The following is a 17,066-nucleotide window of genomic DNA, read 5'->3' as shown; positions in this document are numbered from 1 at the left end:
TAATCCAGAGTAAAATCCACTTTATACCATACGATCATCAAATGGTATGGTGTCTAAATAATGATCATCATACGAATTTTATGCCAAAGCGCTAAATATTGATTGCCCCCCCCCCCCCCCGAACTTCAAAGTTCGATCCCCCTTTACTATGAAAATTCTGTCCCAATCTAAAACTTAGCATTGCTATCCAATGTATGCCCTCGAAACGTTGGAAGCCAACTCCAATTTAACCTGACTGGTAACCCGAGAACACTTGTTCGAATTGTGTATACTTTTTTAAATATTTAAAAAATATGTAGGGTACGTACATGTATTCCATTCAGACTTTTGTTATATTAAGATATTCCAGTTAACGATTTGCTTGCTTATTTTGTTCAAGGAGTCTTGAACAAAATTGTCAACGGGGGAGGAAGGGGGGCTGGAATTAATGGGAAACCAGAAAGCAGCAAGAGCGAAAGACACGAATCAGAAAACATAAACAGAAGCCTGTTAGAATAACGAAATAATACGAAACAGAAAATGTAGTTGGGAAAGTCTATTGTAAACGCAGAGTATGTACACTGAAACAGAAAGAGCTTTCAACAAACGCCGAATATGAGGATAAAGTGGACTTAAAACATACAATGAACATCCTTCTAAGAACTGAAAATCTGCGTTTTACACGTAGGTAATATATCAATTAGTTATGATTGTTGACTACAAAAGTTAAGTGTAAGGCTCAGTCTATAAAATACTGTATATGTAATGTAAATATATGAAACACTATTCTGAAACATATAATGCCTAAAATTATATTCTAAAAAATATGTTTGTATGCCGCAGGAGCGACTATCACTGTGAAATGCTGTGTGATTTGTTGTTCACACAAAACGTTATTGTGCACCATTGAAATTTCTTGCTCATAGTAATGAGTTGGATTAAATCTTACAGAGGAACTGTGCCAGTGTCTCCGGTTGAAACAAATGAAAACGTTATTTGTCGTGCTTTTTGCCAAACAACTGTTCTCACCAAGGATTTTTAAATGTTCATGTGTTGCTCAGTTGACCTTCACTTTTTCATTAAAGGTCTTGTGCGAGTCGTATGTCGGAAATATGAAAAATGAAGAAGGGTAAAAAATAATGAATTTGATAATCTATATTCATCACCAGATGTTATTAGAATTATTAAATAAAGACGATTTCGGTGGACAGGTCGTGATGCACGAATGGGAGAAGAAAGAAAACTTACAGAATGCTGGTTGGGAAACCTAATTGTAGGAAAATTATAGAAAGCCAAGATGAAGATGGAATGGCAATAAATAAGATGCTTATAAGGAAACTGGTAACAATGGAGAAACCTGAATTCATCTTACCCATTGTAGGAACGGATAAAAAGCTTAGGTTGCTGTGACAATAAACTTTCCACTTTAGAGTTTAAGTTCGAGTTTGTGTTTTAAGTCAACTCTATGCACAGTATGGCTAGTCGGGACTGGGCCTACAGTTTAACGTGTGACCCGAACCATTATGTGCCTCAATCAGGTTCGAACCCGGAATCCCTCGATTACAAGGGGACGCTCGCACTTTCCGCTTTAGGAATGCCAGAGAGTTAGTTAATATTTTCTAATTACTTTCACTTTCAAAACTTAAAAGTTCAACAAATCTCGACTTCTGTGGAATAAAAGTCAGTGATATTTGCGTCAAGAAGTGTAACTCAATTAGACGCCCGCGAGAGAGCATGGAAATACGTCCAAAGTGCAAGCATCTAGCATAGGGTACATTCAAGAGGATTGCCATGTCAGTTTGTATCACAAAATGGTCGACAAATTAAGGTTCACTCGGGTTCACCCCTCGTTACCTTTCGACGTCTAAGATAACGGATTCGTTTTTGGAAGTAGGCGGTTGTAATTCACGCGTTAAGCTTAACGCCCACTGAGACGTTGTTAAACGCGGCAACAGAACGCAACAGACGCGTTTCCGGTGTCTCAGCGTGCGATAACCTTTAAGATAACATGCAGACTTCTGGCATGGAAATTCCGTGGAAGCAGACAACAGAAGTTCTGTTGCTTTCTGTTGCCGCGTCTAAGTGGGTGTTTAACTTGAAGTTTCCACCGTCACTTGAGCCAATTGCTGCGAACATATTTCAATTCCTCTTATTTGTTTACCACATTTTCCGTCACTCTCTTACTTTGTAGTCCACGGTTAACCACCAAGTACAAATTGTCAATTTAAGTTGAATGAATTGAGCAAGGACGAAGCTAGCAAACTGCCACATGTGAAACTTGTTTTAATTGTGTTACATCTTAATTTAGCATCGACATTCAATTATTCCCAGAGTTGTTTAATGTAAAATTGTACTTGAGACATCTTGGAAATAGGGTCTGTAAGTTGGGTATGTTATGAATCCTCATGATAATATTTAATTCGGCTTCCCCGATGGCTCAGTGGTAGGGTTGTTCCCTTGTAATCAAGAAGTCCCTGGTTCGATACCCGGTGGAGGCATACATTGGTGCAGAACATAGTTATAAACTGTAGGTTTAATCCCGATTAGCCTTACTGTGCATAAAGTGGACTTAAACCATCAAATCGACCTCTACGTACACACGTAATGTGCTTGCCATTAACTTCATTCCTACTTGATACTTCCTACCCTCACATCAGGTTAGCGTAAGGAAATCATTTCCCCTGACGTAATCAATCCCAAACACTCCTATCAAAATGAGAGCGCTTCATAGGTGACAGGTTAGCATTTCACACGTTTCCCTGCCCCACCCACGCGACCTATAAATCTGTCGACCTTGAGTTTATATGTCGACATCAAGTGACCCAGCAACGAAAGATCCAGCGCGAACGCAGCTCGCGTGACGCCACTTTCATTCCAATGCAGTGGCGCAACCACAGGGGGCAGGGGAGGCATTGTCCCCCCAACCTTGGACGGAAATGAGTTCTTGAGGGTACAAGGGGGGCAAACATTGACGGCCAAGTGTAACTGCAATTACCGCCCACAACTTGAAATTTTATTCAAATAAAAATACTATTCGCAAAATTTTCTTGATAGCTTCGCTCGCATTGCCTGCTTTCTTAGTCTTCAGTACCGTAGCTAGGGGGCGGTGGGAGTCTGCCCTGAGCGCCGAACGACTTGAAGGAAAATAAGTTGTAAAATTGATTGATTGGGTTGTGGTTGTACGTCCATTTTACGCACAGAAATGCTAATCGGGACTGAACCTGCAGTTTAAAGTTGGATCAGAACCACTGTGCCATGTGCCTCCAGCGGGTATCGATCCCTGGCCCCCTGATCACAAGGTAACGACGTTATCATTATACCATCGAGGTGCAGGGGCGGCGCCAGAAATTTTCGACCGGGTGGGCAGAAGCTGTATATTCATAAATTAGGGTGGGCAGTATAAATCTAAGACCTTATATGAGTTTTACGTGCACTCATACTCGTCCCCCCTCCAACATATACAGGGTGTCCTAAAACAACTTCAACAACGGTTGGATGCTGATAAAAAAACAAGAAACTTTTCCTCATACTCATAACCTCGAAAGTGCTTAGTTTCTGATATATGAGCGCTGAAAATCTAACCTGTATGTACAGTTACGGACACTTCTGGGTTATAACAATCCCATTAACTTTCAATGCAATCATTACAACCCAGAAGTGTCCATGACTGTACGTATACAACCCAACTCACCAAACGATCGCTCTGACGTAACTTCGAGGCACGCGTAACAAGATTGCCACTTCAATTGAAAACAACAAACTTGGGAGTTTTACCTGGCAAAATACAAAAGAATAATTATACTTGCGATGTTGTAAGCATAGGTGCGCCCAAAATAATTTATTTGGGGGTCCCTTAAGGGAAGTTTCAGTTACCTATCTGGACATGACTAGCCTATAGTCGTAACTTCATGTTATTTTCACAGAAACTATTAAGTATATGAACATGAAATTTTAATATTATAGAATGAGCATTTGCTATCACTTTAGCACAGGTTTTACTATCACCGTGTCGATATTTTAATAATAAAAGTAAACAATTGAAAATGATAAATACAAGGCAATATCTCTACAGGTACTATCAGCTGAATCACTCTCACGAAGTACATCTGTAGGTTCAGTTTTACCATGTTTTCTAATGCACATTAGCCTACTTCATAAAATATATTGCTGTACCTGGTCACTGGATAGTTAATGCCATGTGTTACATGTCATTTTAAACCGTAGAATTCAGATGTAAGCAAAACTCTGAAAATTGATACACTTGTCATTGAATGAGAAGGAAGAGAGCATTCATGAAAGTCTTTGAACATGAAAGTCTTATTGGAAATGTTAGAAGGTTGCATTAACAAACAAGTCGGTCCTCGGGAAACTAATATTTACGGTCCGATATGTGAAGGGGCTCTGCGATTTATCAAGGAAAAAATAATTTATTTACTACGTGATTACTGATTACTATAGTAAAGGAATATCACATTGTTTTGTGGAGAGGGAGAGACTCAGAGAGAGAGAGAGAGAGAGAGAGAGAGAGAGAGAGAGAGAGAGAGAGAGAGAGAGAGAGAGAGAGAGAGCTGGTGATCTCAAATGAAACGAAATTCCTTATTTTTTTAGCACTGATATTATTTTCATTATTTTAATGGTAGTTGAACATATTTTCTTTATTTTTTAGAAGACATTTGGGGTAGCCAGGTACCTATGGCACCTCCGTGTGCACACCTATGCCTTGTAAGAAGTATTTACAAACTGGCCAAGACAAAGAATTTCCAACATGTACGGACTGAAATTCAAGACACTTTGTTCTAAAATGTCCCCGTCGTGTTTCGAGTGTCGTGCAGTACCAATAATCGTGAATCGCGAGATTCACTTACGACATGTTGATTAAATGGACGAACTGAGAAATGCAAACATAGTGTTTTCGCCACCTTGTTTTGTTTCACACGCAGACTGTTATTTATTTATTTCTAAATGGCTAATCGAGTCCCTCACCTAATACGGGGGCAAACTGTGACCGATTACTTTGGGTCACGTAAAATAACGCACACGTAGGACGAAAGGGTGATTACGAGGAACAGGAATAGTGCGTAGGAAGAGTGTTGGATTACAGTGAGCGTGTTTTGCATAGTGTCGCAATAGAAGCTGTAGCTAGGCGGGTAAGAACTTGAATGCTATTTGTTAACATTGCATGGTGTGATTATGCAAATACCAATCACAGCCTTAGAGTTGCAATGGGGTGAGTGATGCAAAATGAACGAGAACAGTGCGGTTGGTAACAGAAAAGGCGTAACATCAACTTTCTCGGCGTGGAAAGATTTTCCTCGGTTGGCAGTAGTGCCTTCGGACGTCGCGTTGCGAGTTCCCCGCGATTGATCAAACTTTATCCGGGCGTCGCGAAAATACTTTTATAATCACACATCACATTCTCTGGCATAAGAACATCATAAGAAGAAAAGTTGATACCACTGTTTATATTGAAAAATGTAGTGAATATTGGAGTTTAAGGTTTATTTTCAAATACAAGGTAAAAATTAGATATTAGTGGTTTATTTCGTTTTGTGTTAATCTTTTCACAGTACGCAAATTAGCTAACTTAAGACTTGCGAGTGACTGGTCGGTCTGGTGCCATAAACCCAGAGCTCGCAAGCCGAATGAGGTTACTGCAATCAAAGCAAGAGTAAAATCAGAAATCAAGTAAGCAACCACAAAATTGAAAAAGGTTGAAATTGGTGCCGAAACCCGGGAAAGTTAGTTTTAATCTAACTAAATTTCTAAATTCTAAATTATCCAAAATTTACTTCTAAATTTTCTAAATTCATCGGGGAAGAGCCTTACATTTCCTAGTGATTGGATAAACTGTGAGTTTTTGAGAGGAGATAAATAGTTTTGATTGTTTATATCTGTGTTGACCTTGTTGTGCTCGATCACAGCTGGAGGAAAATTGACGTTGTGCATCGACTAGCCAGGGGAGCGTTATGTTTTGTTGTTTTTTTTTGTCCTGCGTGTTGTGGTGCTGTGTTTAATTAAAAAGAAATGGCTAGAAGAAAGTCTGTTGCCCCTAAATGAAGAGACGACGCCCCTGAAGTTAACTGGACATTACTTTAGTGTGTTGTGGGAAGATGCTGAGCGAAGGTGGAAGTATAGAATGTAGTGAGTGTAAACTTTGGAAGCATAAATCATGTGAAAGTATGACTGATGTTGAGTTCGAGTCTTTTGTGGCGCAGAGAAAAATGAATCCGTGGGGGAGGATGTAGTGTCGGAAGATCAGAAAAGGGATGATATGACTAATGCAAATGTGATGGAAATGCTCCGACGGTTGTTAGTGAACTCCGAGAAAATGGATGCGAAATTTGAAAAACAAAACGAGAAGTTAGAATGTATGGTGAAACAAAGTGAAGAAGATAAGAGTGAAATGATCGAGCGTTTTCAAGTGTTAGAAAGTAAAATAGTTAGTGTGGAATGTGTTAGGGAAGAGTTGTGGTTGCATCGTGAATGGTGTAAGGAGGCGCATGAAGAGATGAAGAAAGAAATTGGAATTGCAGTGGCAAAGTCAGAAGGAAAATTAGAGATACAAGTGGAAGAATTGAGTAATGTTAAATATAAGTGTAAAACAAATGAGGTGACCTTGAATTGAAATGTGATAATCTGCGAAGTGAAAATGAATTGTTGAAAGTGCAACAAAGAGAGATAGAGAAAGAGGTTTAGGTTATTTCAAGAAGAATACTTTTGTTAGAAAGGAATAACGAAGAAAGTGTTGAAGTGTTTGAAAAGAAATTGGAAGAAAGTAAGAGAGAAACACATAACAGAATCGATGCTCTTAAGGAAGAAGTGAAACGTTTTAAAGGGTTAGTTTTTGAGAGAAATGAAGAAATGACGGATGAAAGTGTAGAGAAAGCTTTGAAATTTGCCGGTGAAAGTAGGGGTCGTAGAGATAGACGTAGTGTAGAAAAGTCTAGGGGAAGTGTTGTTAAACTACCAGTACGAAGGGTGATTAAGAAAGAAAGAGTGAGTGATAGTGACGAAGAAAGCGAGTCGTCTCGTAGTGATGAAAGTGATGAGGAAAGTTTGAAGAAAGGTGCTAGGAGTAAGATACATATTTCCACGATTGCCAGCTCAGAGGACTCCGATTCCTATCATAAGACCTATCGAAGGAAGGAACAAAGAAATAGAACAAAGGAAAAGAGAAAGCAAGAGAAAGTAAAGGAAATCCCTATGAAGTATAGTGATATAACAAAGTTGAAAAAGTTCTCAGGTGAAATGGACGACTTGCTACAGTCTGAATTCTTGCAAGATCTCGAAGAAAGTTTAACTTTAATCGGAGTGAAGGAATATCAATACTTCCTTTTGTGTTAACTAAGACATCAAAGTTATGGTTCTTAGAAACTAAGTACAGTGATTATGAGCACTTCAAAAAGAAGTTCTTAAGGAAGTTTGAATCTGAAGATGTGAAATCTACAAAATTGACAGAGATATTAACGCAAAAATTTATACCTGGACGCGGAAAAGCGTTGGAAGAATTCTACTGGGATAATGTGAGACAGTTGAAATTGCTACAATCTTCACTTTCAGAAGACAAGTGTGTTAGTTTGGTCGCTAATCAGTTACCTTTTAGACTAAGAGAAATGTTGCTGGCAGCAAAATGCAAAACTTTGAATTCGGCCGCAGACGTTATAAGAAGGCATGAAATTTTGTGGGCTGGACAGAAAAACTCAGGACAAAGAATGACAGAAGAAAGAAGAGGGGAAGTGAGAGGAGCCAGGCAGAATGAAGGGAGATATGCTGTGAGGAACGTAGAAGTCAAAAGAAACACTAGAAATTTTTATGGACAAAATAGAATAACTAAACTGGGAAATAATGGAAGTGTAACTACTAATGTTAGAACAGCGCCATTTCCTTACCAAGGGCGATTTACACAGCAAGCTCGTTTCTCGCCGACACCTCGAAGAAATGAATACTTTGCGAGAAGACAGGAAGATCAAACTAGAAATAGTTTAGCAAATAGGGAAGGAAATGAAATTACCAGAAATGTACCGGTTAATGGCCAATGATTTAATAACTCTACCGCAAACCGTACTAGTTCAAAAAACTAGTAATGGAAGAGTCACGAGATTGTTCTCGGATAGTGGCTGATAAAATAAGAACCGAAAATAGAACTGATAACGGACAGGCGATAGTAAATCAAAAGTTTATTTACAGTGATGTAGTGAAAAATAGTAAAAATAACCCCGAGAAAGAAATTAATGATATATTAGTTGTGAAAGCTGAAGTTCATGAGCCTCCATTGAGGGAGAAGTTAGTAACTAAAGTAGGCGAGTTGAAAACATTTTTGGAGGAGGTTAACAATAAGGAATTGTCTCCTAGTGATTTGTGTAGTGAATGTGTTCCTAATTTTGAGAAAGTCGGGAATAGTCTTCGTATTTTACTAAATAAACTGGAAAATGGAAGTAAAAGAAAAAGTTGCACCTCACCAACTATAATTGACTTCAAATCAAAGAAATCAGTGGAAGATGAAACTCTGACTAAGTTTAAAGAAAGAAAATAATAAAGTGGGTTTTAGTGCTAATCAGAGCAAGAATAGTATACAAAGAACAGCAGTGGAGAAAGTTGAGAACAAATGTGTACTTGAAGATTATGAATTTATGGGAGACAGTCAATTAGTGAGATTTACGAACGTTGTGTTAAACAGATCAGTGAAATTTAACGGAGAAGGAAGAAGATATGTCGGTGTGTGTGAGAGTGGGTGTAAAGTTGACGACTTGTTACAAAAATTAAGGAAAATAGAGCATAGCATCAAGTTCGATAAAGTGTTAGTTTTAATAGGTAAAAATGATGTCTTAAAAAGAGGAAAAAAGGAAGTTTTTAAGAAATCCTACGTAGAGTTAGTAGACTTATTGGAGAATAAGAGTGAAGAGATTGTTTTGTGTACGGTTCCTCCTGTGCCTGCAGTGGCGAATGATAGCAGTTATGATCATTGGAAAAAACTTACATTCTTTAACAGAGTGATTAAAGAGTTGGGAAAAAGAGAAAAAGTTCAAGTGCTCAGCCTAGATACTTTGTTTTTGAAGGATAACGGAGAAATTAACTTAGATAAATATGAGAAGACGATGGGAAATGGTTATAATTATCGACAAGACTTGGTGCATTGGAATGAACTAGCAATGAGAGAATTTGTAATGCTTTTTGAAAAGATTTTATTACAAGTGTGTGAAATTGACGTGAGGTGGTATGAAGATTTAGTGGATGAAGATTGTGCATTTAATGAAGAAATTTTGAATAGTTCGGCTAACAGAAAAAAGATTAAACATTCAGTCTGCGTGAAAGCTAACGTCAATGAACTTCAAGTGACATGCTTAGTAGACACCGGAAGTGTGATTTCGATAATGTCCGAGAAGACATGGAAAAAGGTCACATCTGAGGTGACAAGACCTTCATTAACAAAAGTAGATAATTTAATTTTGATTGACTACACAGGAAAAAAGAAATCTAGGGTGCTAGAAAAAACGGTGACTATACTTAACCTGGAAGGAGCTGGATTATTGATGGAGTTTGTAGTGGTTAAAGATCTAAATCTACCAGTGATATTAGGAAGTGATTTTTTGTTTACGATAGAAGGGGTGTTAGACTTTCAAGAAAAGAAGATGTTTTTTAATACAGAAGTTGGAAGAAACGTTATTAAGTTTTTACCCACACAACATGAAGAGGAAGAATGTGAAAAGGAAGCCAATGTGAGTCGCGTACGAGTGGAGAGAGATGATTGTTTGAAATATACTGAGAGAGCTGAAGTGTTGCCAACTGCGAAAGTTAAAGACCAAAGAGATGCTACAGTGAATGATTTGTGGGAACGAATACAATTTTCTGAAGAATTAACTAGTAAACAAAAGATGGAGTTGTTGGATGCATTGTCTCCTCTAATAGATGTTTTTTCTGATAGACCGGGCACTTGTAATAAGTTTACATATGACATCAAGTTAATAGACGATGAACCAGTTGTGGGAAAATTCTATTCTGTACCTTTTGCATTGAAAAATGAAGTGAGAGGACAAATTGAAGAGTGGCAGAAAGATGATATTGTAGAATTGGGTCACTCACCATATTTAAATCCACTTTTGGTAGTGCCTAAGCCTCGAAGTGATGAAAAAAAGAGTTGGGGTAGATTTTCGTGCAACCAATCAAAAGATAAGACTAGAACAAAAAGAGAGTAGTTAAATTAGATGAGATTTTGTTAAATTTCAATGGAAAGACGTATTTTACCTCTCTTGATCTGTCTGCAGGTTATTTTCAGATACCACTTACAGAAAATAGTAAGGCATGTACGGCATTTATTTTTGAGGGGAAAATGTACAAATTTAAGAAATGACCTTTTGGAATTACGACAGGCGTTTCTGCCTTTACTAGTGCTTTGAACCATGTTTTGGGAAATGTGTCAGAATTTTGTATAATATATGTTGACGATTTATTAAATTTTGATAGTACTTTTGAAGAGCATGTAAAACATTTGCAAATTGTATTGAAAAAATTGCACGAAGCTGGAATGACAGTTAAGTTAAGAAAAACAGAATTTTGTAAGAAGGAAGTTATGTTCTTAGGACACCTTATCTCTGGTTCTGGTGTGAGGGCCAATCCTATAAAAGTAAAAAGCATTTTGGAATTGCAAGAACCTAGAAATAAAAAGGAGATACAGAAGTTACTGGGAAGTTTCACATGGTTGAAGAGATTTGTACCTAAATTTTCCAATATTATAGCTCCTATAGCTGTTTTGTTGCATAAAAATAAGAAATGTCAATGGGGAGCCATAGAACAAGCAAGTTTTGATAAAATGAAAGAGGTAATTGCTAATGAAACCATGTTATCTCACCCTAACTTTAACAAAAACTTCTATATTAGTTGTGATGCATCTTCAGTCGCTATTGGTGGTTATTTGTTTCAAATGGAGGGTGAAGGTAAGAAGGTGATACACTATGTAAGTAGAAAATTGACTAAAGCTGAACAAAATTACAGCATTACTGAATTAGAATGTCTAGCAGTGTTATTTTGCATAAAGGAATTTGAAATGTATATATCAGGTCTGGAGTTTGAGGTTTTAACTGATCACAAAGCACTACAATGGCTGAATTCCGCTAAACACTGGAATCTGCGATTGTGTAGATGGTCGTTAGAATTAGGAAAACACAAATTTAAAGTAACTTATGTTAGAGGAGTGGAAAATAATTTGTCTGATTTATTGTCAAGAAACCACCCGGAATTTGAAATAGAAAAAGTGTTTGTTAACACAATTGGTAACTTGAAACTTGAAAATTTTCCTTTGTCTAAGGAACAATTAAAACAGGCGCAACGGGAAGATGAGAGATTGAGGGAAATCATTAGTATTTTGGAAAATGTAGATGGAAATGTTATGAGATCAAGAATAATAAATGTAAACAAATTTTATAAAATAGAAGAGGGTGTTCTGTTGACTAGAAATTACCATTTTCTGGAAAATTGGAGATTGTGTTTGCCAAAAATTTTTGTAGCTGATGTGATGAAGGTTTATCATGATCAATGTGGACATTTTGGTGTTGATAAAGTAGTAAATAGGCTGATAAAATCATTTGTTTGGAGAGGGATGAGAAAGGATGTGAGAAATTGGATAAATGACTGTGTTATCTGTGCTAAAACTAAACCAGATAAACACCCTGTTAAAGCCAAATTGGGTATGCATGTCATTAATACCGTAAGGGAGCAAGTATTTGTAGATTTGCAAGGCCAGTTGCCTACTGGGCCTCGTAGAGAGAAATATTTGTTAACAGTGTTGGATGGGTTTTCTAGGTATTTAGTAGCTTGCGCTATACCAAACGCTACTACAGAGAAAGTTCTGGATAAGCTGGTTAATTGTTACTTTGTTCATTTGGGTATACCGAAAAGATTGATTTGCGAAAGAGGGTCTTGTTTTATTAGTAAACAGTTCAAACAGAAAATGAAAGAGTTTGGTGTTGAGATATATTACTGTAGCAGTTATCATCCTAAAACCAATTTAGTAGAACGTGCTCACCAGGAGATTAACCGACTCATGAGAATATATTGTGAAGACATGCATAAAGATTGGCCGTTGTATGTTAGTACAATTGTTAACTTGTTGAATTATTCCATAAATGAAACTTTAGGAGAAGCTCCTGTCTCAGTACATTTAAATGAACAGATTGATGGAAATTTGAAAGCTACATTTGGAATCGAAAATGAAATTAATGTCAACTGGAGTAATAAACTAAAAATGGTGAAAGTCAAAACTTGTGAAAAAAGACAGAAATTTGTAGATAAACATGCTGAAAAAGAAGTAGGTAGAACTGAAATTGTAGAAGGTGATTTAGTATTTTTGAAGACTCATAAGCATAGTTCATTAATTGATAAAAAGATTGCTAAATATTTGACTTGTTTAGAGGGCCTTATTATTGTATGAAACAAACTAGAAATGGAGTTTTTGATCTATTGGATTGTGATACTGAGGAGTTGGTAAGTGACCAACATGTAGAAAACCTTAAGTTATGGAGATGTTCAAGGGAAAAGAAAATTGAGTACTGTAAAAAATTGAATGTTACCAATGTAGTAGGTTAGGTTTTGAAAACCGAAAAATACTTTTAATTTGAATTTAGAAGGTACTAAGTTTTAGAGCTTTCAATGACAATTTAATGAATATTTAGTAATTAGTTGATTAGAAAAGAAAAGTGTACTGTAGTTGCTTGTATAAATGTTAATATGTTTAAAGTTTAATTTTTAGGATAAGCATGTTAGGTTTTTTTCAAGTGTAATGAAAGCAAGGGTGTTGTCGAGTTATTGTATGTAAAAAAAATGAAAAAGATAATTTTATATTTTATATAAAAATTGGAATATAGGTTCCTATGTATTTGTTATATTATTGGTGTATTTAGAGAAATGTGTTTCATAAGAACTTGATATGTTATTATGTATTAATTATTGTTAGGTAACAGTGCACTCCTTCAAAGGATAAAGGATGGAAAAGAAGGGATTTACCTAATATTGTATAATCTCTTGTACTTTTATATTATCTCTTGTACTTTTATATTTTGTGCTGTATAAAATAAATGTCAAATTTAAATATAAATTTTGCCAACACAATGTGGTGATAGGGAATGATGATGCGTGTGTAGTGATTATACGAGGAGTGTTCAAAAAGTGAATGACCAACCGAGGAAGTTAAGTGATCAAAGTAAATAGAACTGATCATTTAGGACCAACCTACTGACATAAAAATTCCTCATTTGACTCGAAATTTTTATTTTTGCCCAGGGAGGGGCAGATTGTGACCGATTACTTTGGGTCACGTAAAATAACGCACACGTAGGACGAAAGGGTGATTACGAGGAACAGGAATAGTGCGTAGGAAGAGTGTTGGATTACAGTGAGCGTGTTTTGCATAGTGTCGCAATAGAAGCTGTAGCTAGGCGGGTAAGAACTTGAATGCTATTTGTTAACATTGCATGGTGTGATTATGCAAATACCAATCACAGCCTTAGAGTTGCAATGGGGTGAGTGATGCAAAATGAACGAGAACAGTGCGGTTGGTAACAGAAAAGGCGTAACATCACCTTTCTCGGCGTGGAAAGATTTTCCTCGGTTGGCAGTAGTGCCTTCGGACGTCGCGTTGCGAGTTCCCCGCGATTGATCAAACTTTATCCGGGCGTCGCGAAAATACTTTTATAATCACATATCACATTCTCTGGCATAAGAACATCATAAGAAGAAAAGTTGATACCACTGTTTATATTGAAAAATGTAGTGAATATTGGAGTTTAAGGTTTATTTTCAAATACAAGGTAAAAATTAGATATTAGTGGTTTATTTCGTTTTGTGTTAATCTTTTCACAGTACGCAAATTAGCTAACTTAAGACTTGCGAGTGACTGGTCGGTCTGGTGCCATAAACCCAGAGCTCGCAAGCCGAATGAGGTTACTGCAATCAAAGCAAGAGTAAAATCAGAAATCAAGTAAGCAACCACAAAATTGAAAACGGTTGAAAAACCCCTTACTAAAAATAATGAATGGTAAAAGCTCTTGCAATAAAATGAAAAATATCGTTTAAACATTAATTAATTCGCAGATTAAAAGTAATACATAATAACTTAAATCAATCCGATATGAATAAGGGTGTCACTACATTATGTGTGCATTCCGAGCGCCCAATACAGCTCAGCGTTTGACATAAGTATGAATAATGTAATAATTGGCAAAATTTAAAGAAAGCAAGAACCCGGGTATAAATCAAATTCTTAGTCCATTCTGCATAATATTTACCTAAGCTAAAGAAGGACATTTTGGCAAAATATCACCGAAATGTAATAAATAAATAAATAAATAAAATTGTATGTATTATGTTATGAAGCACAAAGTTCTAAAATGTTGTCCCTATTCTATGTTAGTTAACCACAAGAAAAATCACATGATTACGTAACTGATACGGAAAATGTACCTGTAAGAAGATATTTTGCCTCCCTGATGGCATAGTGGTAGAGTCGTCGCCTTGTGATCAAGGGGTCCCGGTTCAATAACCGGTGGAGGCACATAGTGGTTCGCACCCCACTTTAAACTGTAGGTCCAGTCCCGATGAGCCTATCTGTGCATAAAGTGGACTTAAAACAACAACTCATGTAAGAAGATTCCTAATACGGTTGCTAACTCATCAAGTCATTAATTCTGCAGCTATTTTTCAAACCTACAGAGCTGTTTTATCAAAATCTGTTTTTGTGATTGCTTCTTATTAGTAGAATTAATATAAAATTATTATTATCTATTTTGGATACGATATCGAAATTAGAAGATTACATGTATATAAAATCGTGATGTTGAAAGGGACATATCAAATTACCTCTGTCTTAGTATTTCAATATAGACCTAACTAAACAACTTTGTGTGTTGCTGGAGGAAGCAACGCGAAGAAGAGGTTTTTATTTGTTTAACAGATCACCTTAATCATACCCAGGCCGGAAGCCCGGAGTTGACAACATCCAGCAACTCCACTCCAGCCCTTCTACACTCAGTTTCAGTTACAACTTTTTGGCCAAGTTATGGCAGACAGTTAATTATATTTCTATATTTTTGCCACATTTCAAGTATCTATTTCTTTTCATTATGTGGCACATTTTCAAAGCAATTTGATGCATCATCCCTGTGAAGGTCAGAAGCTGCAGCCCTTATGCCCATAATCCTGTTCTAATCTTGATCATATTCTGCACAATTTTGCTCCTCTCATAAAGCAAGCCTACTGGCATACTAAGCATACAAGTGGGCATTAGATCACATTTTTTGTTTCAAAAGATTTGGAAATTCCTTTCGCTTTCCAATGATAGAATTAAGGAAGTTGAAAGAAAAGCTTAAATTAATCCCATTCAACTTATTATTTACTCTGACTTTTGTAAACCTATTCACGAAATCAGTGTTTCGGCAAAGGACAACATAGCTTTTTATTGAATGATAATATGTGAACTTGTCTGTAATATAGATAATATTCACAAGTAAAATATACATGAAGTGAACACCATAATAAACTTACTTCTTAGACCTTTCGCATTCTCCCAAGAGTATATATTTATTGAATTTGATTGGGTTGGCACAGCAATTTTTGGGTAGGCAATTGGCCATCCGTGCCCACCCCTGTCGCCGTCCCTGTCCGGGAGGCACAATAGTTGTAAGAGAGAGAATGCATTGGCGTCTCGTGAAATTGTTTGAGCCCTATTAAATCAATATTGATTTCAGCCTGCAAAAAAAAAATGGATCCAAACATTTTCTTGCTCGCTTTGCTCGCAAATTATCATTGTTCTCTGTAATGCATTGTAAATTACCAGACAGAGAAACAAGACTTGTCTTAATTGATTTTGTTATAAATGCATGAACAATTGTTTCGAGGAAAGGGAGCGTGCACATTTGAGAGACAATTTATGTAATTTTTGCTGTTGCTTTATTGTGAGATGGGTGAATTGGTTGCTTAATGAATTTAAATAATATACGTTGTATATAATATGTATTAAATAAACTTTGAATATGCACACAATTTAGTGTCCACGTCGCTCCATGTTGCATATATCGTCGGTGAAGGGGCGAAGTGGCGTAACTCTGAAAATTGCGTTTTTGAGTTATGACTACCTCCTCTGTTACCTGTCAAAATTTCGTGGCTGAATTCCCACTGGTTCCGGAGATTTAAGCACCCTGCAATTGGCGTATCTGCAAATTTTCTGCATAAAAAAATCTGCGAAGTTTCTTCAGTGGCTGCTAAGAAATGAAGGTTCGTACTGGCGTAAGCTTGTATCGGGAAACAAGATACAGGGTAGGATTCATAAGTAATGAGCCTCACTTTATACTGACGCGTGCGCACCCTGCAGCGCACTCCGCTTGACATGAACGGTGGTGGTGGGTGTTGGCTTCGCAGCGCAACGCGTGTCAGTTGGCTCCCAGCTTTCGGAGCGGTAGCATCGGCCTTAACAGTAGCCCCTATACGGTGGTGCGTGACACGGCGATATGGAAAGTTCGTTAGAGCAACGCTACGCGATCAAATTTTGCGTCCGGTTGGGCAAGTCTCCTTCCGAAACGGTCACAATGCTTCAACAGGCGTTTGGGACTGAGTGTCTGTCCTCTTCTCAAGTCAAAAAGTGGCACAAGACTTTTCGTGAGGGCCGGGAAGAGGTGACTGACGAACCCCGGTCTGGACGCCCGTCGTCGGCCCGAACTGACGTGAATGTGCAGCGAGTGCGTGATTTTTTGAACACGGACCGGCGTTTGAGTCTCTACCAAGTAGCTGAAGCCCTGAACTTATCGGAGACAACGGTGCAACGCATTATTACCAAGGACTTGCACATGCGGAAAGTCAGCGCGAAACTGGAAGCTTCACCATGATAACGCCCCCAGCCACACAGCCTTCATCGTCAACGACTACCTGGTCCGAGTCAACGTTCCTGTGGTACCCCAGCCTCCCTACAGTCCGGACTTGTCGCCTCCTGATTACTTCTTCTTTCCACGCTTAAAATCAGTGCTGAAAGAAAAACGTTTCGATTCCATCGAGGACATCAAAGCAAATGTGCAGTCATCCCAGAACAGGACTTCTGGGACGCCTTT

General features: G+C 37.5%; 1 pseudogene; it reads left to right on the top strand.

Annotated features, from left to right (window-relative positions):
- Positions 1-16,472: 16,472 nt before the first annotated feature.
- LOC145985683 (protein GVQW3 pseudogene) lies at positions 16,473-16,847 on the top strand (annotated as a pseudogene).
- The last annotated feature ends 219 nt before the right edge of the window (positions 16,848-17,066 follow it).

This window comes from Lepisma saccharinum, chromosome 3 (genome assembly GCF_977018435.1).
Source record: "Lepisma saccharinum chromosome 3, izLepSacc3.1, whole genome shotgun sequence".
In the NCBI taxonomy this organism is placed as follows: Eukaryota; Metazoa; Arthropoda; class Insecta; order Zygentoma; family Lepismatidae; genus Lepisma; species Lepisma saccharinum.
The sequence above is the reverse complement of the archived record's forward strand: the minus strand, read 5'-3'. Positions and strand labels throughout refer to the sequence as shown.